This window comes from Ursus americanus, chromosome 3 (genome assembly GCF_024610735.1).
Source record: "Ursus americanus isolate L20-20 chromosome 3, mUrsAme1.1.p, whole genome shotgun sequence".
NCBI classification, from domain to species: Eukaryota; Metazoa; Chordata; class Mammalia; order Carnivora; family Ursidae; genus Ursus; species Ursus americanus.
In genome coordinates, this window is record NC_142129.1 from 72664407 (window position 1) to 72692272 (window position 27866).

Below are 27866 nucleotides of genomic sequence, written 5' to 3' on the forward strand. Positions count from 1 at the left end.
GTTAGTCTAAGATTCTTAACCTAAAGCCATCTCTAATCTTCTTTGGTCGTTCTAATCTATTCCCTACTACTGAGCAAATCCAGATACCTGTGCTGCCCCAGATCTAATCACTGTTTTCTGAATTCTGGCATTGTTGCATCTCCAGCCTTTACTCCACTCTCCACCCCCAGTCAGGACTCTTTTTCAATCTTTATTTTCAATGAAACTGTAAATTTGATTAATTCACACAGAAAAGGATCTAACTGGAGGAATAGTAGAGAGTTCACAGAATCAACTGGAAAGCCAGAGAATTCTATGTGGAAGGAAATTAAGAAAGGAAGAAATCCATGCCTTAAACTTATGAGTAAGGAAAATAACAATTTGGGGTACCACCCAAATCCTCACTGCTAATGTGAGATGAATTTGTGAGTGCATACGGGTTGCCCCTAAGGTGATCCACCTACTTGGTAGGATGCCTGGGAGTCATGATCTGCCCATCCCCCTTTAACACTGGAAGAGTAGACTAGTTAAAAAGCAAGTTAATAAGCAAGACTGAGAAGGTGCTTGTTTCCTACAAAGTAATAAACAGGGTTAATCCAAGGAAGGGAGAGAGGGAAGGAGGGAGGGAAGGAATCCAAGATTATTTCATAGGAATGATCTGTTGGGGAGACCCTCAATGTTATCATTCATCATTACACCACTGGGCCCTCCAGTCTTCTGCAATCTCAGCAAATGATCTCTCTCCCTGGCCTTTCCCTTTGCTTTGTTTTCACAAGATTTAGGCAAGAACACACACTTAGCCATGGCTGACTCACATGCCCGCAGCTCGAAAACCATGAGGCAAGGGAAAGTTACTTAGCATTAGAAATTAGTCAAATGTATTATTTGGGGCACATAATATCATTATTCTTATAAAATCCCAAGAGAATATATTAAAAATAATTTGAATTCAAGGGAGATATCCACAAAGCAACTGGGCATATATGCAAAAACTCAATGTTTCCCTTATACAAAAACAAAGAAAACTGCAATGACAAGGACATCAATCACTTAAAAGGGAAAAACAAAATATAGACCCTTATGAAGTAAACTATAGGGGCGCCTGAGTGTTTCAGTCAGTTAAGCATCCAACTCTTGATTTCGGCTCAGGTCATGATCTCAGGGTCCTGGAATTGAGCCCTCAGTAGGGCTCCACACTCACCAGGGAGTCGGCATGAGGGTTCTCTCTCTCTCACTCTCGCTCTCTGCCCCTCCCCACCTCATGCACACTTTCTTCCTCGCTCTCTCAAGTAAATAAACCTTTATTTTTTTTTAATTTAAATTCAATTAGCCAACATATAGTACATCATTAGCTTCAGATGTAGTGTTTAATAAATCTTTTTAAAAAAGAAAACTATAAACACTAAATCAGATGTGTAACAGAATTGAGTAAATAAAAACATTCATTATTTTTGGGTGGAGAGACTGAGTATTTTAAAGGAGCTCTTTTTTACTTTACCTATAATCCAGGATGAATCTGGATTAAGATCTATAACCATGCCCCACCTTATTGAACAACAGGAATTTACTGTATGAATTAAATTTGGTTAACTTGATTGAGCCTGTTTATTTTTTATGTGGGGAAGGAGTGGCATGTGTGTTCTGGAAATGATTTGAAATTTGCCTATAGACATAGATAAATAGAGAATTTACAGATACTCAGACTAACATACTTGATATTAAACATGAAGTAATTAAACAGAAAAAAATATCTAAGTTCATGGTAGAGTAACAGCATCCACATTTCTACCCAACGAAGTGTTCATATTTTAAATCTGAAATCCCACTAAAGAAATCATGTTAACTTTATGCTTATTTTCCAACCTGTCAACCATTAAATATGGTCACTTATTCACAGACAGATTCCATTGTATCTTCCATCTCATTCAGAAACTAGAAAGTTAGATTATTTTTAGTTTTTATGTGTCCCTTTGTTCTGTTATTCGGGGTCTGGGCAGATGAGAAGATCTAAGATCTTAGACCTTAGGATCTAAGATCGTTAAATCTCATGTTAAAGAATCTCCCATCTAATTATCAGGTTATACTCCAAACACAATGACATTACTGATGGAGATTTCATGAGGGTTGGGAATTGAAGCAAAAATAAACAAAGTTGAGAACAATTAGGGAACTATCATCAAATTGCTGGTCAATATAGTGTATCCAGTAGATGTCTAGAACAAGACTTGTTTTTTACTCCTCTGATCCTAACAGCTTCCCTTTACTAACTTCTGTGACTGAAGGATAACAGAAGGTCAAAAATCCTGTGTGAAACCCCAAAGCCCTGCCTGGTATCAATGTTCCTGTTCTCAAGGGCTTTTGCTGTACCTCCAAATCCTCACACATTGTCCGCTTGGTCTAGGCCACTGGGGGAGGCCAACTAACCTTGCTGCACCCCAGTACGCCCTAGTCTTCACATGCTCTGAAGAAGAACACGTCAGTGTGTTCTCGCTATTCGTTTTTTATCTTGCTAAAGTGAGGTGTGGATTTGTTTACAGAAAAAAATGAAAACAAAACAAAGAGACAAACAAATAACACGGGAGTGTTATTCACCTAAACATCTCCCCCTCAGATACAGATAGACTCCAGTGGATCCATTGGTTACTTAAGTCCTTCCTGGTAATCCCTCTTGACTGAAAAGATATTTCCTACATTAACTAAGAATGTTTAAGCTCCTTTGGTTTGGAGAGAGAATATAATGTAAAAAGCTACCAGAGCCAAGTCCCTTTCCAGTATTTCATGGTGGTCGAAGTAGTCCCTCATATAGAAAGGGTGCCCCCCCCCACCCACCCATTCAGAAAAAACAAGGCATTCATTCACTCATTCAACAAATATTTACCGAACAAGTACTAGTGCCAAACACTGGAGACTTGGGGTGGGGGGGATAAAAAAAAAATTCATGTCCACGGACTTTTACACTCCAGTGAGGAGAGACAGACAATAAACTAAATAATAAGCCAATCTCTGGCTCTACATCAGCCTATTTCAACCACAATGTTCCTTGAGGCCACAAAGATTATGGTATATACTGACTTTTGGCTGGTCGTGATCTTGTTTCTAGTCATTTTCTCTGCTACTTTTCTTTTTTGCTGGTTATCTCTGCTCCAAGGGTTTTTCTTTGCAACTACATCCAATTCTAGAAATGTCTGCAATTTAATGAGCTTCTGCTAAAAACAATACTACCCCCAGCAAGTACCATTAAACACATAGAGATGCAGTGACTGGAAAAGACCACTGTTTATTATATTTCAAGAAGAAATAAGCTGGGGTTGTACATTATTTATGAAATGTTTATGATGTCATCCAACACTAACATAAACATAGACTGACAAAACATAATAAACACAGCAGCTGTTCCCTCCACCACTTCACTGTTCAACTCTTTTAATTGAGACTTCAGGTTTTCAGTTTTTCACTCTTTAACCTTTTATGATACTGATTGACCTACTAATATGCTAATCAATCTTCATGCCAGATCTCATTACATAGCCAGTTAAATACAATAAATCATACATTCAAGATGTAAAAAGATAACACTATTTTTGAAACAACTTTGTTAGAAAGGAAAGTTATAAAACTTTATTGGGCTCTGCAAATAAATCTGGTGGGGGTGAATGCACTAAGCTCTGAACTCCAAAGCTAAATTTCTAATTTGGCTTTTTTTCAAGTGATGGAGTTCCTGTCTATTTTAACATGTCTGCTGTGAAGATAAGTCTTTGCAGATTTAGAGATAAGTGAACATTGCTTTGGAAGTATTTGCACTTTATCTTTCTGGTAAGTGTCTTTTAAGAACAATAAAGAGATTTATTTCTGTCAGGTAGTAGTGAAAATATTATGAAGGCCGTTACTGCTTTGATATTTCATGAAAGGCATGGTGTACCTATGGCAGTTGAAACCCAAAAAAAGAGGAACGAGACAATATCTATTGAGTTGAGCAACTGATACGAGGGCAAGGAGGGGAGCAGAAGGGAGATGACATATCCTCCATTTAGCTTTTCCTAATAGATGACATATTTAGGAAAATCAAAATAACCATATATGTAAGAGAATGTCTCTTTAAAATAATTCATTGATTATGGTAATTTTTATATTTCTAGCATAAAGCGCAACCATTTTTCAGATTATAATTCTGTACTAAGAACTTTGCTTTATTGAAAATATGAGCTTGTCATAAAATATTAACTGTAAATTTATCCTGACTATAAAATTAAGCATGCTACTGATTTATGATAGAGAAGCTACCAATGACCAGTAAACTATTTAGGAGTTGAAAATGGTAGAGTAAATGTCATTCTAAAGAATGAATTTGGGGGTACCTGGGTGGCTCAGTTGGTTAACCATCTGCGTTCGGCTCAGGTCGTGATCCCAGGGTCCTGGGATCGAGCCCCTAATTGGGCTCTCTGCTCAGCAGGGAGTCTCCTTCTCCCTCTCCCTCTGTTTCCCCCACCTCCTGTTCTCTCGCTCGCTCTGTCTCTCTCTCTCAGATAAATAAATAAAATCTTAAAAACAAAACAAAACAAAAAGAATGAATTTGTTCAAAATTATCTCTCTCTTCTGGGATACAAACTTTCAAAACACAGTAAGAGTTGATGTAAGTCAGCACTACCCACCCTGCTGCCCATGACTACGAGCTACAGGTCCACAACAGGATAGGAGAGGAACTGAGAGGACGTTTTTCTAAGGTTCTATAGTTACTTGGAAGACTAATTTTATAACTGTTTAATGTCATAAGAACTATGGAATTATACTATTTATTTTCTACATGTCATTTTTCTGTTAACTTATTTTACAAAAGTAAAATTTGTGAAGCATACGGAAATTAAATACAAAGAAAATGAAGAAAGGAAGACTCACCAAAGTTAGAAAACAAAAAAAACAAACAGAAAAACCACCAAAGAAACAAAAAGAGTAACTGTGAGGAAATGGAGATTTGGCTTTGCTTTCTTTGAGTTGTAAAGAAAAATTTTTGACAAAAATTCTTAACAGAGGTTAAGATAACTTCTTGGAGGACTTTTTAAATTTCCTTCCTCCTCTCCAGTCCCCGATTTTCTTTAGAGTGTAGGTATCTCACTCTAGCTTTGATTTGATTGGGTCAAATATATTGTTTCCATTGGCTCAATAAAGCAGATTTTTTTTTCATTTTATTTCATTTGTTAATAATCTCAACAACTTTCCTTTAATTTTCTCACATAGGCACATATTTCTAATAGAAGTTTTAGGACTGAACCTGAGCCAATTTCAGATCCTTGGTATTATAGCAGGTAATTGGTTGCTTATCTCTCTTTTTCACTCCTGCCATAGATTTATCCATACTCGGTGAGTGTCAGTTGCAAAATGTGGCTACTCTTTGTCAAGCTTTCCTTTCACAGGCCTTCGGTGGTTTAGCATTGGAACTAATGGAAACATTCTTACAATCAAGGGACGATACTCCCACCACTATCACACAGCTTCAGGACAGAGGCAAACAGTCATACATGTCCTTCGCGCCTCTTCTCCAGCCTGTGTATTGCCACAGCTGTCTGCACATGGTCAGTATATTTAGGGAGCAAAGAAAACAACAAGTGAGAAAGGCTAAATATTTTCCACCCCGTGAAATAATCAAGTTCTTTACCTAATGAGCAAATTCCTACTGTAGAAAGGACAAGCAGAAGTTAGAGTCTAAAGAACTAAGAAAAACACCCTCAGACAGCAGATCCTAATATTTGAAAACTCAGTGAAAAAAATCTACCTACAATTTTTCCCCACTTTGTTTAAAAATGCTCTAGATTGGCTTCACTCTCTCTTTTCTGTTTTATAACCTATTTTCGGTTTTTATTTTTTATGTATTTTTTCAAGTTTTTGCTTTAATTCCAGTTAACATATAGTGTTATCATATTAGTTTCAGGTGTACAATATAGTGATTCAACAACTCCATACATCACCCTGTGCTCATCACAGCAAGTGCCCTCCTTCATCTCCATCACCTATCTCACCCACCCCCCACACACCTCCCCTCTGGTAACCATCAGTTTGTTCTCTATAATTAAGAGTCAGTTTCTTGATTTTTTCTCTCTCTCTCTCTCTCTCTTTTTTTTTCCCCCTTTCCTTGTTTTGTTTCTTAAATGGTTGGCTTTACTCTTGAGCAGAGAAAGAATTACAGGGGCTTTCAAAAGGCAATTCTTTAGTATTGGCAATAAAGACTGAACAGCTGATACAACAACATGGATGAATTTCAGGAACATTATGTAGAGTGAAGGAAGCCAGACACAAAAGAATATACATAGATCGAATTCATTTATATGAAGATGTACCAAAAAACTATAACTGATCTCGGTAGCAAAACACATCACCATAATGAGTACGTCCTGAATGTGAGGGGTAGAAGTAGGTTCTGACTTAGAACAGAACTTTCTGGAATCATGGTAATATTCAATAACTTGATAGGAGTTTGGATCACATCTGTGTATGTATTTGTCAAACCTCATCAAATGGTATGCTTGAGATGTATGCATTTCCCTGTGTATAAAAGGTACCTTAAAAATAGGAACATAACAAGTATAGAACCCATTAATTATATGCATGGTGAAGTGTCTAGAATCAAGTATACAAATGTCTACAACTCCCTTTGAAATTTCATTCAAAAACTGAGATAGAATGATGGGTAGATAGAGATAGGGGACAGATGGATAGATATGTGATTAAACAAATACATCAAAATATTAATTGTAGAGTAATGGTGAAGACTATAGGTGTTCACCATACAATCCATTCGACCCTTCTGTATGTTTGAAATTTTTTCATAATAAAAGGGAGAAAAGCAATATTTTCCTCTCTGAGCCCAAATATATCTCCCCAAAACTCTGTCAGGTCCTCTGAAATGGCCCCCATTAAGTACTACAAGACTTATTAGATCATTTTCCAGTATCTTGAAATGAAAACTCAGATACGATATAAAAAAAAATTACTGAGAAAAAACCCCACGATTAAACAACTATTCATATACCTGGTACTGGCAATATCTCATTTAATTCTTGAGAAAACTTCTTAAATTAGGTTTTGTTTTGGGTGCCAAGATTATGTTTTAGTAACAATAGCCACTTAAGTTCTATGGTTACTTAAAAGAAAACAGAAATTAGTGTTTCACACAACACTATAGATTTTATTAATGCCTTGAAGGCTTTGGGGGCAATGGGGACAAAAAAAATTAAAAAGCACCCAAATAAACATTCTGAAGAATCACTTTTAAAAGAGAAAAACATGGGGCATCTGGGTGGCTCAGTCATTAAGCATATGCCTTTGGCTCAGGTCATGATCCCAGGTCGTGGGATCGAGCTCCACATCAGGCTCCTTGCTTAGCGGGGAGGCTGCTTCTCCCTCTTACTACTGCTCCCCCTGTTTGTGCTTTCCCTCTCTCTGTCAAATAAATACATAAAATCTTTAAAAAAAATTAAAAAAGAGAAAAACAACTTTCCCATCTTTCCATCATAATGCAATCCCTTCTCATTGATAGGGAATATTAGGAGACCCTTGTCTACCTGCTCGTGATCCTCAGCAATGTTCAACATTTAAGCCAACATCTTGGTCCTTGATGATCCTAGTCAAGCCAAGTATTGATCTTTAAGATAGAAGAATTGCGACTGTACAATGTCTTTCCTGTGTCCCTACCTTAGACTCTGGAGAACGGCAACTGGTTTCAAGCAAAGGAGCAAAAGGAATGGAAGGAGTGATGTTCTGTGAAAAAATCGATTTGGTTTGGGAGAGAAAATGTCACATTCTTGGCTTAAGCTACTAAAACTGGGGTAGAGGATAGATTCTGAAGTTCATAGCTCTCCAAGTTGGGTCTCTAGAAGGGTTCACTCCCTTCCACCTTAAGCCCATAAAGAGGTTTCACACAGAAATTTACAGAGAAATCACACTTTAGAGAGCTTATGAACTTACCCAGCAAGCGCAGGGAACTGAAGCTCAAACACTGAATGGTTTCCTCCGCGTGGAGTCAGGATCTATACAGTGTGAACTGGTTTACTAGAGCAGTTTCTAGATACGTTGTTGAAAAGTGAGCACTGAGGATAAGAGCAGCCTTCCCCCGAAAAGAAAACAACACTGGAACGTGAAGCCCTCCCTGGAGACGGCAGGACCAGATGGAGTATTGGGAGAGCTGGAAGCACAATGAGAGAGAAAACATCAGAAAAGGCCTAAAGACTGTAAACAGGAAAAGAGGAAAGGCATCAAAACTCAACGTCACCCATTTCCCAGTTACACATTATTCTAATTGGCTATTTCCACAGCAGAGATGGGGTTAACATATATTGCATTTTGTCCAGGACAATCCTGGTTTGTTCCTTTTGTCCTGTAGATTATAAACTTTGTGGACACCCTCTTTAGAAAGCAAAGATTTATACTGAGAAATGATTCATTAGAAAAATGAATCTCTTATGAGAAGGGGCCTTTTTTAAGTCGAATGTGATTGTAATTAAATTATAGCCAAAACTATTTTGTGTAGCTACCTTTTTAATAACCCCACTGTTGACTCATTGATCTATTACCTCTTAGAGAATCAATCCAATTCGGATGACGTTTTATGAGGAAGCTCTGAGCTCACAGAAATTCTGTTGTTATTCTTTCAAAAAGTGGTCTCTCTGGTCTAGGCATACTGCCCAGATTCCCAGTAATTTTTCCCCATCTATCATACTTACATTATTATATAAATGTCTATTTCATGTTCAATATGAATTTTCATTTATACTTCCAAATATGATATGAAATCTGTTTAAAGAATGGGAACCATCATCTCTGGTTCTCAAATTTTAGTCCCCAATTTACTTTGTACTTACATCTTATTTTATATACGTGGTGAAATAAATAGTCATGATGTTTTAAAGATGAAATGGACTGAAGGAAATCTCATTAATTCCCTGCAAAAGCTAGATAGCGTTTCTAAGTTTGTTGAGCTATTACACAGTGACAGTTTATTGCAAGTCATTTATACTTTGTCCAACTGCTACAAAGATGTGTGTTATCTGCATCATGCAAAAGGATTCCTCCGGCAGAGTTCAGAATAAATTTGGATTGTGCATGCCATGTCACTGATAAGGCTGATAGGTGGAGGAAGGCAGTGTGGGTGTGTCTCCTCCTAAGGAATCTTAGTAGGAACTGGAGCCCCTCTACTGTATACATCACAGCATCAACTAACTATATAATCCTGGACACATCATCTCATGCCTCTAGACCTCAGTTTCCTTATCTGTAGAATTAAGAAGTTGGGTTTAAGACCCTCCCAGCTGTAAAACAATGTACTATTTGGATCACAATCTGAAAAAAAAATCATTCACATATCTTAAGCCTTTTGAATCTTTAACAACAACAACAAAAAAGTAAATATAACTTTAGGACATACTAAATGCTCAGTGTGATCAAACACTGTGCAAGTACTTTCCTTATGTTGCAGCATTTGATATTTGAACTAATCCTGTGAAAAGCTGAGGAGGAATGACATACCTAAAGATAAGAAGCTGAAGAACAAAACTGAACGAAGATATTTAGAAAATCATCCAAGACCATATAATTAGTAAGCGGCAGCACCAAGAGTCAAGGCCAGGCCTCTCAATTCCACACCACATATTACTAATCAATATGATTTGCCCCGCCCCTCCTCCAACCCCCAGTTGGGACTCCAAAGAACAGCTATCTTTTGCTTTGACACTAAATAACTAAATAAACATTGACAAGACTTTTTCACTGGGGCCTCAGTTTCCTAATTTTTAAGTGACAGACTCAACAAGATGGCAACGAAGATCTAAACATTTCTTATTCCATGGCAATCATTTGACTGCCTACCATGTCTAATCTCAAGTCCTTCTCTGATGCCCATGAAAACATGACTTAAGAAGTTACATAAATCGGGACACATGGGTGGCTCAGTCAGTTAAGCATCCAACTCTTGATTTCGGCTCAGGTCATAATCTCAGGGTCCTGGGATTGAGCCCCATGTCGGGCTCCCCACTGAGCTTGTCTCTCTCCTTCAACCCTGCTGGCTCTCTTTCTATCTCTCTCTCTCTCTCAAATAAATAAATAAAATCTTAAAAAAAAAAAAAGAAATTGCATAAATCACTTCCTTATTGCAATGACCCAAGCAAATAAGTAATAGTTCAAAACTGGTTATTTACAGGGAAGACAGACAAGAGTGAAGAAATTTGAAAGATATTTAGGAAAAACAAAGTCTACAGAACTCAGTTACAAGTTGGCTATAAAGCATGAGAGAAATGGGAGGAGGACCCTTGGGTTTCTGGCTTTTATAAAAGGCTGATGCAGTGTGATTCACAGTTGGCCAGGAGTATTTGGTAAAGGGACAATAGACCTAACTTTCAATTTCATAGTTAAAATTTTGCATCTAATACAAGATTTGCTGCTGGTCCTTCACAGTGAGAGAACAGCAGGTCTCATGGGAAAATACACTTGCATAAAAATCTGCAGAAATAGAGCAGTAAGGGGACCTAAGAAATAAGAAAGAAAATGTGTCTCGGTCCTTTCTCCTCTATCTATAGACATGATTATATAGATAGATATGGATTACATATCAAAGATCCATGATTAGAACCCTATGAACATGGTTCCTGCTCTCAATCTAGATTCTCTCTACAGCTCTGCCATCCTCACGTGCTGAGTGTGTCCTTTGGATCAGGCACAGCCTCCCTCCCAGGCTGTCGTGAAAGAAACAGGATTAAAATTTCACTAATTATGGGCACTTACTGGTGCTTGCCTTTTCTTCCACACAGCTCAGCCTACATGTTTCAGATGTCAGTTCATAATCTTACATCTGTTTTCATGGGATGATGTTCTGTTGAGGAATATGCAAGAGGAATAAGATGGTTGGCCCTCTATGATACTCAAAAAACAGGAAAAATCTCTTAATAATGATAATACTGCCAAAAGCCCTAAGTATCTATTTCAGAATTTCTCCATAAAATTCCCCATGAACATTTTTCTTCAATTCCATTTTCTTACTACATCCTTTATTTGGGCCAGGCATAATACGATAATTAATATTCAAACTTTGCAGCTGCTTGGGAAGGAAGGAGGATTTCACTCTGTAATTCGACAGCTGTTATAATTGCTGCTACAGCAGTTCACTATTTCTGATTTTCAGCAAAATAAAGATTCAATACATAGATCATCATCTCTTAGTTTTCAAATGTCACTTTTGATGGTGTCTAGAGAATATTTTTGAATTATACTTTTTAGCAGTTGTTAACAGGAAGAACCTAGTGGCTTATGATTTTCTTTTCTGTAACAGCCAAGGGAGCATTAATACCAGTAGTGGGAAACAGCACATAATGTTAACACACACAATGTCATTGATACAGACACATCATTATCCAAACGTATAGAATTTATACCGTCTTATTGGTTTTTTGCAATATTCATATATACCTTTCTTATTAATTTTTCTTTGACTTAATATATTTAATTCAACATATTTATTTATAAAGAAAACTATATCACCATAGTTTAAGTGAAAACATGAGGTTTTTTTTCAAATATGTACTAAAATAAATTTATACTTTTTTGTGTTAGACTGCTTTTAAACATAGCCCTTATTGATCCCCAACTCCTGACCTTCAATCCCTCATATAATCCCCTTCCTTGAGTATGGATTGGTCCTAGTGACTTGCTCCTAATGAACAGAATACAGCAAAAGTGATATGATGTCACTTCGATGACACCCAGGCTGAACCCTGACCAGCACAGTTAAACCTGAACTTTAGGAGTGGGGCCCAGGCATAAGTACTTCTTTTTAAGGTCTCTCAGTAATTCTACTTGCAAGTTGAGAAACACTACCTGCAATTTAGGAATGTGCCAAGGAATGGCCCCCGAGCCTTCTCTTTTCTCTATCAACCATTATTCCTTTGGTGATCTCACCAGAGAGTTTCACTGCTTTAAGATCCATGTAGGTGCCTAAGATTCATATTCTATATATCTATATCTCCAGCATGGATTTCTCCCTTGAAATCCAGACTCCTATACACAACTACCAACTCAATTGAACACCATTACAAATAAGCATTTTAACACTGTGCTCTTGACCTCACCTCCAATTTTGTTCCTCTATTTTCTTCCCCTCAATAATTAACAATCCACCCTTCAAATACTCAGGGGAAAAAAAAATGTGTACCCCATATGTAATCCCTCTAAAAAAAAATATGTAATATTTTTTTTTTAGAGGGAGAGACGGAGTAGGGGGAGAGGGGCAGAGAGAGAATCTTAAGCAGGCTCTAGGCCCAGCACAGAGTCCAACACAGAGCTTGATCTCACAACACTGAGATCATGACCTAAGCTGAAATCAAGAGTCAAAGGCTTAACTGACTGAGCCACCCAGGTGCACCAGTGTAGGTTCTATTTTAAAAATATATCCAGATTTCAGCCTTCTCCTGTTACCTCCACTACTATCATCCAGGTCCAAGCCATTGTTGTATATCATTTGATATATATCAAAAGCCTCTTAACTGCCTCCATTGCTTCTTTTCTTTCTCTTTACACTCTATGATCCACACCTCAATCAGAGCAATCTTTTTAAAATATATTAAATCATTTTACTTATGAGATCAGTGGTTTCCACTCTCACTAAGAGTAAGCCAAAAATCATTACAATGAAGTATAAGAACCTATAAGATCTACTTTTCCCAACTGTGACCTCCCTGACCTCATCTTCTATTACATAACTCCAGCCACACTGGCCAACTGACATTTACCACACACTCTAGGTTTACCACCTACCTCATCACCTTTGAATTCTATAGTCATACTGCCTGAAACATTCATCCTTCAGAAATCTGTGCAGGCATTTCCTTCTTCTAATCTCTGCTAAAGTGTCACCTTCTTGGTGAAGCCTTCATAGACCCTATTTAAAGCTGCAACCCCCCCTGAATATGATCCTTCCTTGTTTACTTTTTCTTAATAGTTCTTATCACTAGTTAAACATGCATACACACATACAAACACACACAGCTGTGTGTATATATATGTATATACACTGTTGGGGAGAAATAATTTTCTCTACACTTGAAGGTTCTTTTGTCTGGTCTAAAAATTAAACTGACACAAGACAAATTAACTGGAGAGAATCACATTTAATTATATACATATGGGGAATCCACATAAACACGAGAGATTCCAAAGACAGGCAAAATGAGGTATGTATGTTCTGGACTAAGGGGTAGGGGGTAGGGGTCTGGGGCTTCAAAGAGAAGAAAGGAAATTCACAGGAAGATGAAAGAGTAAACATTTGGGAAACAAATGTTCGCTGGCCCATCCAGAAGCAATGGGACATAGGACTTTGATCATACAGGTCTTGCTGGGTTCCTTCCTGTCTATCACACCTAGTTCATATTATACTGTCGTTATCTATGGTGATAGCTCCTGCTTTGGAGCAGCCCCTCTGTCTAAATACTTTTAGGCAGTTAGGCGGGGAGGAAAAAAAAAAATCTTGAGTCTTCTGTTCCTTAAAAACAATCAGTCTAAAATAATCCAAAAGCCAAATAGGCACATTTTGGGGTAGCAGACTTTGCTCCCTTACAACACACATACAGACATACACATTAATATTGTCTGCCTCTGTCTATAAGAATGTAGAGTCCTTAACATAAGAGACTTCTGTCTGCTTTATTCACTGTCAGTTTTGTTCACCATAACAGTGCTTGACATACAGTAAGCATTTTATTAGTATTTGCTATATTTTTAGTGATAAATCTTGTTTGCTTCAGGAAAAAAAATGTGATAAACGTAATTTTACCATTCCCCTAAAGAATGGCAATTACACAAACCTTGGGAGGGAAGATCGTTTAGAATTTAGAGATAGATTTTATTACATTTTTCATGAATTTTAATTAGCCTTTCATTTGAGACTGTGGCCATAGACTTTGTGGGCAACTTCTCATTCTCATAGATGTACTATACTATATTCTTCTGCCACAGTTTACATTGCTAGGGTCATCCATGGAGTCCAAGCCATTGGCATTAAAATAAATCTATATAAATGTTTAATTACAACCAGCTTCCCATTCCTGTCTTGTGAAGTACATGTTTTTATACAGTAAAGAAAAACGGTAAGAACCACATACTTTATTATTAATCACCATTGATTCTTTTGGGTTCCTTACTTGTCAGTAACATCATTTTTCAACCTGATATGGTTGTACTCCAAGTAACTAAGCCATCATCTAAAAACCCACTGCTATTTTTCAAGGTTATAATCTTTAAAAATTAACTAATTAAATTTCTACCAAGCCATCAGCTAAGTCAAGGGGATCTGTTTCTTATTTATTTAAATGGTATTTCTCATTCTGCAGATTAATGTTCCATAAGAACATAAGCCCTTTTTCATCTGAAAAGCAAATTTTGTGATAGAATGTTGTTGTCAAAAATCTATTTTAACACATAGTTAAGTGATGGTTTGCACTGATAGGTTAGAGAAAATTTTCCCAAGATAAATTATTCTGAATAAAAGAGGTTGAAGAAATGATTGCATCTTTGCAAACAGACAAAGAGAACTCATTTATAATATGATAATGGTTACAATTTACGCAATGCTAAATATATATCAGGAATTTCATACATATTTACTCATATATCCCACAAAATATTCTGAAAGATGAGTCTTATTATCCCACCTTATAACAAAAAAACAAAAAACAAAAAACAAGGCTTGCCAAGATCACAGGGCCTATATGATATCAAGATTCCAACAAGTTTTCCTTCCAAACTTCTTACCCTTAGGCACTATGTTAATTTCATTGTCAAAATACAAGTAATTCAAAACCAGCTAAGGACAGACTTGCTTACTCAAAGTAAAATGTATGACTGTGCTGTTATTAGCATGATTTAGACCAAGTTCCCCACTAATTAAAAGATTTTGAGTCTCTGTATAATTGAAGGTGCCACAATCCAAGCAAAATCAGCCTTGAACTTGGGCACTATTTCAAGTCAACTACTTTGGTATTTTGCAAAAGGCAGAGAGGCCCTCCATTTCTAGTGACAATGTCCTTACCGTCAAGCTTTCCGATCATGGATATGATTTTTAACAGGATTCTATCTGAATCTCCTATTGATGCAACTTCCTAGTAATATCTTCCTTGGTACTTCTCTCACCTATTTATTTCTCATTTTAAAGTTTATGGAGCCAGAATCAGTTGCAGTAACAACAAAGAATTGGAGTTTTGAAAGCACATTTGAAGTGGGATTAATTTTTCTCATCATGTGGTTATCAGTTGGGAGTAACAGAATGAGAGAATGAAGCAGGTGGGCATTTTGTTTGGCACTACAAATCTCACCTGCATGTGGGCCCATAAATTAAAGGCCCAGTTCTTACTAACAACATAGGTTTGTGAGGGTAAGAATTTATACCAGAAAAACAAAACATCCAAATCCTTCTAAAGGATTTCTATCAACCACAGAGATTGGTGTATGATTGTTACTGAGCTCTGGGAGGCTTTATCACAAAGAATGCTAAGGTCTTGAAGGAGGAAGCTGGGTTCAAAACAGAAAGAATTGTGACCTGGCCAAAGGGTTGGACCACAAGGCAGTGGCCAGGAACCCAGTATTCTGACAGTGTTCAAAGAAGCATAGTGTCTCCAATCAAATGCATGAATGTAAGGTGAAGCATCCCAAGAAGGTTTAGCTGGCCTTGTCTCATGGTTTTTATAGAAGGAAGTTCCTCCTCACGATAGAAAGTATTACTATCTAATAACAACAACAATCACAACATGAAGTATTTATTTACCATGTGCCAGATACTTGACTACATGCATTCTCATTAGAGGGTCACAACAGAGCTCTGAGCTAAATATGGATAATATCTCATTTTACAGATAAAGAAACCAAAAGAACTTGTCTAAGTCTATAGAGCAAGGAAGTAATAGAGGCAGACTTTGAAATGAGGCTGTCTGACTCCGGAGCTGAATAATATACTACATGATAGTATACTACCCTTATTCATTCCCATCACCAGATTCACAGCATCTGGCAACAAGCCTAGTAAGGATTCAAGAACCATCAACTGAGCACATAAATGACAGAGGCAATATCCGGACCTAATAACATGTAAAGTGTCAAACCGTCATTCCTTTAAATAACTTAAGTCCACTAACGAGCAAGAAGAAAAAAGGCTAAACATATACTAACATAATTTACCCAGAGACCACCTCTAGACCAGGGGTTGGCCAACTTTTTCCATAAAAGGCCAGAGAGTAAGTGCTACAGGCTTTGCCGGCAATACAGATCTCTGTAGCACTCAATTCTGCCATTGTAAGGGGAAGCCAGCGAAAAACAATACACAAATTAGTGAATGTGGTATGTCACAATAAAATTTTATTTATGGACACTAAAATTTGAATTTATATAACTTCCACAGGTCGTGAAATATCCTACTTTTGATTTTTTCAACCATTGAGTAATGCAAAATTCATTCTCAGCTCATGGGCCATATATACATAAACCAGGCAGCAGTCTGGAGTTAGCACACGGGCTAGAGTTGGCTGGCCCCTACTTTAAATCACTTTTGCAGTCTCCTTATAAATAGTGAGATTTTGAAAGACAACGGAGATGTGATTCCGAATTCAATGAGATTCACCCAAACATGCGGTGTTGTTTTGGGATTTTTTGGTAAGAAATGACATACACAAAGTAGAACCATTTAAACCTCAGAGTTGTGACAATGAACAAGGCAAAGAGCAATGAAGTAGTAAAAATGAGAGGAAAATGCTGGTATCCAGTTAACTAGCAGGAATTACGTAATTTATAAGATAATGAGAGAGACAAGAGGACGCTTATTTTAAGCACCAGACACATTAAAAAACAGGTCAGAAAGATAACATCAGTCACCTAAGGCCTAACTAGATCTCCTTCAGTCATAAGGGCAATTAAATGATCCTTTTAAATGAGCTAATTCAAATTCTTCATGCTCGGTCATTAAAATGTACCTCGATAGTTAATAAAAGAAGAAACACTACAGATCTGGTGTTCTATTTTCCATCTACATCAGAAGACTGAAGAGGCCTCCATTTCTGTAACATTTTTCTCCCCCTCCTTCCAAAAGAATTTCTGCACCCAGCCCAAGATGGCTGACCAGGGTGGAGGAAACCACCCCTGCCCCTTTACCACCCCAGGTAGGACTGAGGCAAAACCTTTTATTCTCCCCCACTCCCCACCAGATCCTTCTCCCTGTCCTCACAAAAGCTAACCACAGTTCTTCACCTTCTCAAGTGCTAACCAACCCCACCCCCACTCCTTCCAGTTTTCCTCTCTGCTGATGACCTTGTTTCTGTTTCACAGAGAAACTGAAGCTGTCAGAGGAGAAACAGCCTTCAACTTCCTGCCCTCTCAGGGACAAACCTCAGGATCTAGTGCTCACCCCTTTCAAGTCTCAGAAGTTGAAGTGTCCCTTTGTCTTGTTTCAGGCTAGTCCCTCCCCCTGGGACCTCCACCCACCCAACCCTCCCATGTCCATCTCACCTGGAACAAGGACTTTGTTCCATCTCTCCTACCCTGCCTTCTGTATTTTCCAACGTCCCCTCTTTCCCTGCTCCTTCTGCACAGCCTGTAAACACACCTGGCTCTCTCTCAGGTTGTAAACAAATTCATGAACCCGGATTCTCTCCACCTGGTGTTGGCCTCCAGCTCCCCTCTTACCTCATGTAGCCTTCACATTTGTTCCTTCAAAACACTCAACCTTCTGTCCACATCCTCACCTTCCATTCACTCCCTGGGCCCCCCCACGGTCCAGGCCCACCATGGCATGGAAACATCTTGGGCAAATATCTCCAAGAATTTTTCTCCCCTGCGTTAAAGGTGTAATCCCATCGCCATGTTCATGGAAAACTGTAAATATAATCCCCTATATTTTTAATTCTTAGGTTTGGTCTTACTATTTTAAAATTCTCATTAAATAATTTCAAACTGAAAATTACATTTTCATGAGGCCTTCATAAAACCTCTGGTAAAATGTTATCCAATGAGAATGCAGTAAGTCCATTTCCATGTGTTTAAGATAAGTTGAGGTCTAAGTTGACCCAAATTTGGACCACATTAGTTTTACCATAAGAGACGGTCAATCATTCATAACAGCAGTGCTTCAAACACAGAGCAAACAAAACATGTTGGTTTATTTTCTCCTTTTTCTGAATTCTTCATTTTTCTGGGTTTTCAGTAATAATTATAATTCATAAATGCAGGAAGTAAAAGCCTTTCCATACTCTTACCTCCCCAAAACAGCTCTTATTATAATTGCCATTAAGCCTCCTAGACCTTCATCCATAAAGAACATATGTATATGTATGCGTGCATAAGCTGGTTAAAAGATTCTAATTCTTTTCGGGTCTCATTTTCCTAACATCTTAACATCTGACACAATTAATTCCTTCTCTTTTCTTGGTACACTCACTTTTCTTATTCAATGAAATTGATCTTAAACTCTTAAACTCCTTCTTTCCTTTAGCCCCATATTTCAAACACTGACCAAAATCTGCCAATGCTCCCACCTGACTATTCCTCTTACGTACCATATTCTAAGAGATTAGATTAGGCAGTCACGTTACCTCAGCTGGACAGCTACATTCAACTTCTCACTGGTCTCCCTGCCCCTATTCTTGTCCCTCTCTAATATATATTTCCTACTGCCATGAACACAATATTTTTCCAATGAAATATGATCATGTCACTTCTCCAATTGAAGTGCTCCAGTGACTTCCTTGTACCTACAGGATGAAGTTCATGCTTCCCAACACAGAATGTCGGCTCACATGTGATCCAGCCCCCGTCTAACTTGTCATCCTTAGCTTTCACCAAGCTACCCTCTCATATCTCATGATCCCACAAAATGAAACTAGAGTTCTTTGAACTTGCTCCTTCTACCTGGACTGCCACGATCACATCCTCCCCTAATTCTGCAGCCCGTGTGAGACAACTTACCTTTCAACACTCAGTATAAGCATCACCATTTTGATGAATGCTTTCTTTTCTCCTTAGATCTCAGGTAAAACTCGTCATTCTTGTTCTGCAGTTTCTTGTATTTTTCTAAAATTTTCAAGTCTATCTATACCTAATGAGTTATAAGCTACTCTAAAGAAAAGATTGAGCCTAAGTTATTGCTATATCCCTAATAAATATTTTCGGGATACTGTGTTCATCTTTCTCATAATGGAGACTATGTATTGGGCACCTAGAATGATTTAGATATTATTCTAGACATTTTATATTCATTATCCCGTCTAATATTCATAATAATCCCATCTCTACTTTACAGAATTAAAAACAAAATTAAAAATTATATGGTCTAAATAACTCAAGCACAGTTACACAGCTAGTAGGGAGCCAGAATTCAAGTATGGCAGTGCCAACACGGTTTCTTCTCCCACAAAAATAACTCAGACTTAGCATTTGATCCTATTACTATTTATTCTGTCCTATGTGATTTATTCCAAATTTATGCCCCATCCTCATTAAGAGCCAATGGAGCCTTTTGGCTCTCTTCTTTTGGTTTGAGAGATTACTCAATATACAATCTTTCCTTTTACCACATCTGCCTATATAGAAATCAAAAGAGATGAGTACTTCCTTTAAAAATCCCAGATTATAGGTTACCATATTCTAGTTATAATTCTAAGTTTCTGCATATGTCCTGGTTTGGCTCTAATCTGTTCACTATTATTTTATTGGAAAAGTAGCTAAGTTGCTGTTACAGGAAATATTTGTATTCAATTAGCATCATAATATTGAACACTTTTGAGGTTTGAATGTAGAGTAACTGAAACCATAGAAACCTCTCTTTACAACCTTCTTGGTGGTTTACTGATGTTTACTAAGCATGATTTCTCTAAAATTATATATTATCTCATCATTCTTTCTATGCCATTTAAGTCATTCATAACATTGTCTATACATGTTCACTTCCACATTGGACTATAACACTCCAGCATGGACACTGAATATATTTATATTTATGGTATCAAAAAAAGATAAAGAAAGTATTTTTAGGGGCACCTGATGGCTCAGTTGGTTAAGCATCTCTTTTTTTTTTTTTTAAGATTTTATTTATTTATTTGACAGAGAGACAGCCAGTGAGAGAGGGAACACAAGCAGGGGGAGTGGGAGAGGAAGAAGCAGGCTCCCAGAGGCTCCCAGCAGCTCCCAGCAGAGCAGGGAGCCTGATGTGGGGCTCGATCCCAGGACCCTGGGATCACACCCTGGGCCAAAGGCTTAACCACTGAGCCACCCAGGCGCCCCAAGCATCTGACTCTTGATTTCAGCTCAGGTCATGATCTCAGGTTTGTGAGATCAAGCCCTGAATTGGGCTCTGTGCTCAGCTCTGCACTCAGCATGGAGTCTACTTGAGATTATCTCTCTCCCTCTGCCCCTACCCCTGCTCGCTCTCTTTCTCTCTCTCTCTCTCCCCCACCAAATAAATAAATAAATAAATAAATAAATAAATAAATAAATAAAATCTTTTTTTAAAAAGAAAGTATTTATATTTGTAAATGGGAATTACATACAGAATTGCCCATTTCCAAAAATGCGCAATATCAGTGTGCCAAGAGAACACCAATTAAGATCTAAATATATAATATACTCTGAGCTGGGCATTAAAACAATCCACTTTATTAATAAATATATAGTGATCTTTTTTAAAATATAAAATTCAAAAGACATTAGTAACTGCTCTTTTATTCATAAAGAGAAGTTAACTATGTTGTGTGTGAATAAAATGTTTAAGAAAATGTAAACTCTTCAGTATAAAGAGGGAAAATACTCCCACCAGACACAGTGGATCCCATCAAGGTTTACAAAACAATAGTTGTTTATATGTTATGTATGTTATATGTAACAATAAGTTGTGTGCACGTAACCTCTTTGCCTCAGGAGTAGCTATTTTATTCTGGAGAGGCAATATACGTAGCCAGAGTAATGTTTTCCATTATTGGATCTAAAGAAATCATTAAAAATTCCTTATCCTTAAAAAATGTGCTTCTATATTCACTGAATAGTTTCTTATGTACATTTTACTTGTTACCAATACATTACACCCACAACAATGACGACTGAATGCCTACTAAGTATCTGGAATTTCTAAATCAATCTTTCTGTGTATTTCCAATAACTTTATGTCGACTTCTAATTTTCTTTAATGTTGACTGAATGTCATCTCAATAGAAGACAACATAATAAAAAAAAGGCCCTTGCCGCTAAAACACTAGGATCAAAATATCCTGCTTTGATCAACTACTGTGCATGGGCTAAAGTCACTATATATCATAAGTCTTACTATACCAGAGCTTTTAATGTTGTTGGAAGTGGAGAAGTAAGCGATTATGGAAGTTGACTATTACACAAAGCAAGAAGCAATCCAGATGTTGCTGGGGTCCTCCAGAATCATTAGCCATTAATTTAACTAAGCAAGAAATTCTGAGCTATTAAGAAAAATATGAAATAAAATAATTTTAAAAGCCACAATTAGAGTCTGAAGCAACCTTTTTATAGCAGTCTATTTCATGAGTTTCATTCAGCATCTACCACCAAATAATTCATTTACGGATCAAGAATTCTGGAAAAACTTTCTTCGTGTGTGGTATAAAAAGTCTACTTTTTTAGTGATCTAATTTCAATAAAGTATTTTACATGCTGAGTAGGAAAACATTTACTTCTCATTTGTGTTGCTCTTTTTCTTTCAAACTACTAACACACTCAAAACACTTCTGACACCAGATATGTGGGGTTTTTTTCCCCCACACGAAGCAGTTCTCTGTGACACCAGCCAGGTATCCCACAATTTAATTCAATTCTGACACTGAAAAGAACTAGCGCAAACCCCACAGGTTAAGGGCTCAGTCACACAAGACTGCCTGCCCCGCCCCCATTTCAGATGTCAAATGCAAGTAAAATGCCCTCAAATTAGCCACAATTTCATGGGTTTTTTTTTTAGATTTTTTATTTATTTATATGCCAGAGAGAGAGAGAGAGAGAGAGAGAGAGAGCAAGAGAGCACATGAGAGCACACAAGCAGGGGGAGAGGCAGGCTCCCTACCGAGCAAGGAGCCCAACACAAGACTCCACCCCAAGACCCTGGGATCAGGACCGGAGCCCAAGGCAGACACTTAACCAACAGAGCCACCCAGGTGTCCCTCCCACAATTTCTGTCCGGCTTGGTTCCCATGACTCTCCCCTTAGATTTGATTATTTGCTAGAATAGCTCGCAGAACACAGGGAAACACTTCTATCTACCAGTTCATTACATAGCAAAGAATATGATAAAGGATACACGTGGATGCTAGATGAAGCCAGATGAAGAGATACATAGAGCACAGGAGCTTTTGTCCCTGTGGTGTTGGGGTGCACCACCATCCCAGCACATAGACGTGTTCACCAACCCCGAAGCTCTCTGAACCTCTTTGGGGATTTTTATGGAGGCTTCACCATGTAGGCCTAATCAATCATCAACTCCATTTCCAGCCCCTCTGCCCTCTCTGAAGAATGGGAGATTGGCTGAAAATTCTAAGCTTCTCATTTGGCTTGGTCTTGCTGGGGACCAGCTCACATCCAGGCGCCCATCAAAAGCCACCTCATTAGAACAAAAGACACTGCTATCATCCAGGAAATTCCAAGGGATGTAGGAGCTCTGTGTCAGCAAACAGGGGCAAGAATCAATGTGTATACCTATTTCTTATTATTTCACACAGGCATAAACAAATTATTTTTAAATCCCAAATCCATCAGCTAACATATATACAATTCATACAAATTCTTAACCGCAGCTTTAAAAATAATGTAAAGAATACTCATTCTGTTCTGGTACTATGCTGTGAGCTTTAGCTCTAACCCCACCTTTGAAACCCTAAAAGAACCATATGAATTGATACCAGTACAACCCCAATTTTACAAATAAGGAAACTGAGTCAAAAGGCACAAAAATGTTTTCAATTTAAAATTTGAACACAAGAAATCTCACTCTCAAAGCCCATGCTGTTAATAAACATATTATTCTGAGAGCAATCCAATAGCCAAATGAGGAATATATAGAATGAATGAGTTATATGATTGATAGATAGATAGATAGATAGATAGATAGATAGATAGATAGACAGACAGACAGACAGGCAAGCAGACAGACATGGCTTCCAGGCCTTTAAATTTATTTATAAATTTCTATCAGATATACTGAGTTGCCAAGACCTATCAAATACTAGCTCCATACTTTATGATTAATAATACACTTGAGGAAATATTCAGCTTCTGCTTTTCTGAAAAAATTCAAAGATATTCTATTCTGTATATTATTTGCCTGGCCAAAATTAATGTTGCAAATGGAAATGTTAGTAACTACGTTTAAATGTATTTACATTTATTACTTCATAAATGCAAAACTCTACATTTCAAATATTCAATCACCAAAAAAAGCTCTTTTTTAAATCTAGTACTTGGTGGAAAGAAAAATAAAAGAAGATAGTCTCCCCCATATTAAATTATTAGACACTTATAATAACCAACATTAGAAACTATCTGAAAATTATCAAAAATCGGCAATAAATGTGACTTTCGTTTCGCTCTTATAATGCCCCAAATTTATTTATGGACCTAATGGAACAACTGAAATTTTGTTCTATTTCTTAGACTCCTATTTCAAAACCCTGTTGCCTCAGCTGAAATTAACAATAGCCCTTCTAAAACCTCATAGCCATCATCTAAAACAGCAGCTCTCAGAGTATGTTCTTGAGACTTGCATGACCCTATGTGGGGGTCTGAAAGCTCAAAACTATTTTCAAAATAATACTAAGACATTATTTGCATTTTTCACTCTCATTCCCTCCCAAATCTACAATGAACTTTTCCAGAAAGCTACACAATGTATGCTACCATGACAGACTAGTGCAGAAGGTAACGTGAAAATTCAGCTATCTTCTGTTAGCCAAGACATTAAAGAGTTTTTTGTTTGTTTGTTTTGAAAACTATACTTCTTTTTAATAAAAATGTTATTGATGTTAAGCAATGAATATATTATCATTTTAAAATTAATGAACAGGGGATCCTGAGTGGTTCAGTCAGTTAAGCATCCAACTCTTGATTTTGGCTCAGGCCATGATCTCAGGGTCATGAGATCGAGCCCCATGTCATGCTCCATGCTGGGCATGGAACCTGCTTAAGATTCTCTCTCTCCCTCCCCTGCTCAGATGCTCTCACTCTCTCTGGCTCTTTCTCTCTCGAAAATAAACAAATAAATATTAAATTAAATTAAATTAAATTAAATTAAATTAAATTAAATTAAATTAATGAACATATAAATATGTGTTAAATTTTCTGTTTCAATTACCAATGCAGCAAATAGAGATAGTTATTATAAATAAAAACTCTAATTCTTCAAGGCGGTCTTGAGAACCACTGATCTAAAGCACCCATCATTTGTCCTCCTCGAATTCCTTTATATTCTTTGAGTTTATATTCTCTTTATATTCTTTATATTCTCTGAGTTTAGCTTATTGACTATGATCATCCCTGGTGTGTTGTTCCATTTTTGGTTGTCTGTTACCTTACAAAATCTAAGAGAGTACAAAGTCTTCTGATTCCTACTTTTGAACAGACAAATTAGTCTCAGTCAATAATTCCATCTGAGGGTATGATACATCAGATGGTGCTATTCCATAGACAGACTTGACAGAATGTGTTCTGAACAGTGCCGTGCTTTATCTGGAACACACCACACCATCATGGAAGTCTGGGAACTTATTGTTAAAGAGAAATTGATTAAACTTTATTGCTAAACTTCCTGATGTCTGAGAATTTTCAAGTTGCTATTGTGTAAGGTGACTGAATTATATTAAAATTATGTAGACCCTGAGCACATCAGACTCCATACTGGGCCTTCCACAGGTTCAGCCCAGATTGTCCATATGCCTTACATGGAGCCTGGCCTAAGTGGCTCAGAACAGAGGTAAAGGACATCTCTCAGAAGCTCTGAGTACTTTTAACTGTCCATACCCTAAACAAAAGTCTTTCACAGTGATTTCTCCTTAGCCTTTCTCACTACTCAACTCACAGGATGAGAACTTCCATACCCAAGTGTGCAGGTATCAGCTATATACAAATGAGCCTCAAAATACAAGTCTAGCCTTGACTTTGCTATGACTGCAAGGCCTCAATTCCTAAAGGACCATTAAATAACTCCAGATGGATGTTTTGCTAGCTCCTCTCATAACATACAAAACCCAACTCATTATTTACCCCGACAAACAATGAAACTTAAAATTGCTCCTCTCCCTCTGTTTTACTAGTTCTCAGCCATAGGTGATTTTTCCCCTCTAAGGAACATTTAACTATGTCTGGAGACATTTTTTGGTTATCAAAACTGGGGAAGGGGGTGCTACTTGCATCTAGTGGCTAGAGCCACTGATGTTGTTACTAAGTATCCTACAATGCACAGGACAGCACCCACAAAAAGGAATTATCTGGCCCCAAATTTTAATAGTGTTGAAGGTGAGATGTACTTCTCTATTTCCATCACTTGTCTACCTTCTCTCTGGCCAAGCAAATTGACCCATGGCTCTGGCACAGATCTGGCTACCAGGAGCCTCACAGCTGAATTTGAAACTGAAGCAGCTGGAGGTCATGGAGAAACAAGGGCCTGAATACAGTAGGATGGTCTCTAAGGTGAAAGTGGGTTCAAAAGTTGAGTGGATGGTAACTGAAAGAAATGTTAAGTTGGAAAGTTCATCTGAAATATCAGCATCTAATAAATGCTGCATTTGAAAGGGGATGCTAGACTGTAAGACATTTTTCAAAAGATTGAGTAAATTATTGACCCCATGAGTCTTTCAAAATATCTCAGCCATTTTGAAGGTTAAAAATAAGCATGAGAGTGGAAATAGAGAGCATTCTGGTATGGAAGACACCTTAGGGCAGTACATTTGTACCTGGGTCCCACCTCTTGAGGAGCAAGGTGAAGGTGGGTTCAAAAATGCAATGGATGGCAGACTGGCAGATGCCTGCTCATCATCTCAAGCTAGTGAGAGGGAGTTCATAGGGATTACTCAGAGTTTGGTGCGTCTTCTGTATTTGTGGAGATGCAGTAGTCTCCTGTTTGACTCCTTCTTGGGCAATCAAGAGGGTGAAATGGACTAGACAGCAGTTTTAGAAGCAGCACACTGCTGAGTTAGTATAAATTTGTTCTCCTAGAGCCTGTCTGGGCCAAGAATGTGTTTGTGCTTCCCATCGACCAGATGAAGGTCAGCCAGCATGCGAGCTGTAGTAGAGCCTCTCCTGTAAAGACTTCCTGGGTTGAGCACTCAGCAGACATGCTCAAGATGCACCAAGGAATTGCTAAGAGTTGTAGACATAGTAACTAACTAGCTGAAATAGGGAAACTTGCATCTGCATTAGGGGAATTATAGGTGACGTCTCCTATATATGCAAAGGTCTCCAAAAACCCCACAAAAGCTCTTACAAGAGAATCAACTTTATTCATCTGACAGGCTGAAAAGGCAGAGTCGTATTATAATGGTAGCAAAAAGCAACAACTTTTGCATCTCCCTTATATCTCCTACCTCCCCATGGGTCTAACAAATTAAAGGAAGGGAAGACAAGCCAGGGGTGAAGCTGCCAGCAGCCATTGCAAAGCAGGCCCCCAGCTTGGCAAGGGAGAGTGGGAGAAGGTTTTAACTTTAAATCACTTTCTGAGTTTTGCCGTCATTTGACTGCACATGCTTCTTATTGAACTAAGACAAATTATTTAAAGCAACTATAATTTTTCCTCTTACCTAAGAATGAACAGTTATGGAGTCTGCCCATGTTTGTATCCAGGGACATGGAGAGTACTATCCCTACTGAACAGTATAAAAAGATCAGTGGGACACTGTCTTTTAATGGGGTTACTTTTATGATTACAGTTCCTGCATGTATATCGATTCTGAGGTGTGGGCAGTGAGGCAAAACCTAGATTTAACTGAGGTATCTGGCATCAGTCAGTCCAACAATACAAATGCATTTACAAGGAGAAAACTAAAGAAGGGATCAGGGACATTCCCTTAATTTTTGGGAGTCATTGAGCAACTACTAGATGAGGGGAGCATAACCTTAAAATGAAAAGATTTAGACATCACCCAAGTTGGATCACCCCACCCAGTCTGCCCCTCACACTGTATATGTAATCAGTCACCAATCAAATCTACCTCCACAATATCCGACAACCACCCCTCTCCATTCCCACTATGCTGGTTTCACTTCTCAAGTTCTCATTCCTGGATCTCCCAGCTGGTCATTCTTCCGTAGGATCTAACCACAGTCATTCTGGACTCAGATTCAAAAGAGTAGAAATGTGGTTACTGGGGGGCAGGGAGACAAAGGAAATGGGGAAATGCTGGTCAAAGGGTCCAAAGTTGTTATTATGTAGGATGAAAAAGTCTAGAGATCTAATGTACAGTATGATGACTATACTGTGTAATACTGTATTGCACTGGAAATTTGCTAAGAGAGTAGATTTTCAGGTGCTCTCACCACACACACTCAAAAAATGTGAGCAAATGAAATGCTAATTAGTGAACCACCTGGGTGGCTCAGTCAGTTAAGCATCTGCCTTCAGCTCAGGTCATGATCTCGGGGTCTTTCTCTCTATCTCAAATAAATAAAATCTTTTTTAAAAAAGAAATGCTAGTTAGCTTCACTGTTGTAGTTATTTCACTACATACATCAAAACATCATGTAAACCTTACATATATACAATTTTACTAAAAAACATAAAAGAGCTATATTCTTAAAGCACAAGTTTACCATTTTCCAACTTGACATTTTGGGGCATTTATTTTGGAGAGTAAAATCCAAACACCTTAGCATGACATTCAGGG

At 37.8% G+C, this 27866-nt stretch overlaps 1 long non-coding RNA gene and 1 other non-coding gene across 2 annotated transcripts in view; one reads left to right on the forward strand and one right to left on the reverse strand.

Annotated features, from left to right (window-relative positions):
• Positions 1 to 27866, reverse strand: part of LOC123789326 (uncharacterized) — a 433455-nt gene that overhangs the window by 151914 nt on the left and 253675 nt on the right. The window lies entirely within an intron of this gene.
• On the forward strand, positions 327 to 476 carry LOC123789709 (U12 minor spliceosomal RNA). Its single transcript, XR_006778876.1, has one exon. It is a non-coding gene; the product is annotated as a U12 minor spliceosomal RNA (small nuclear RNA).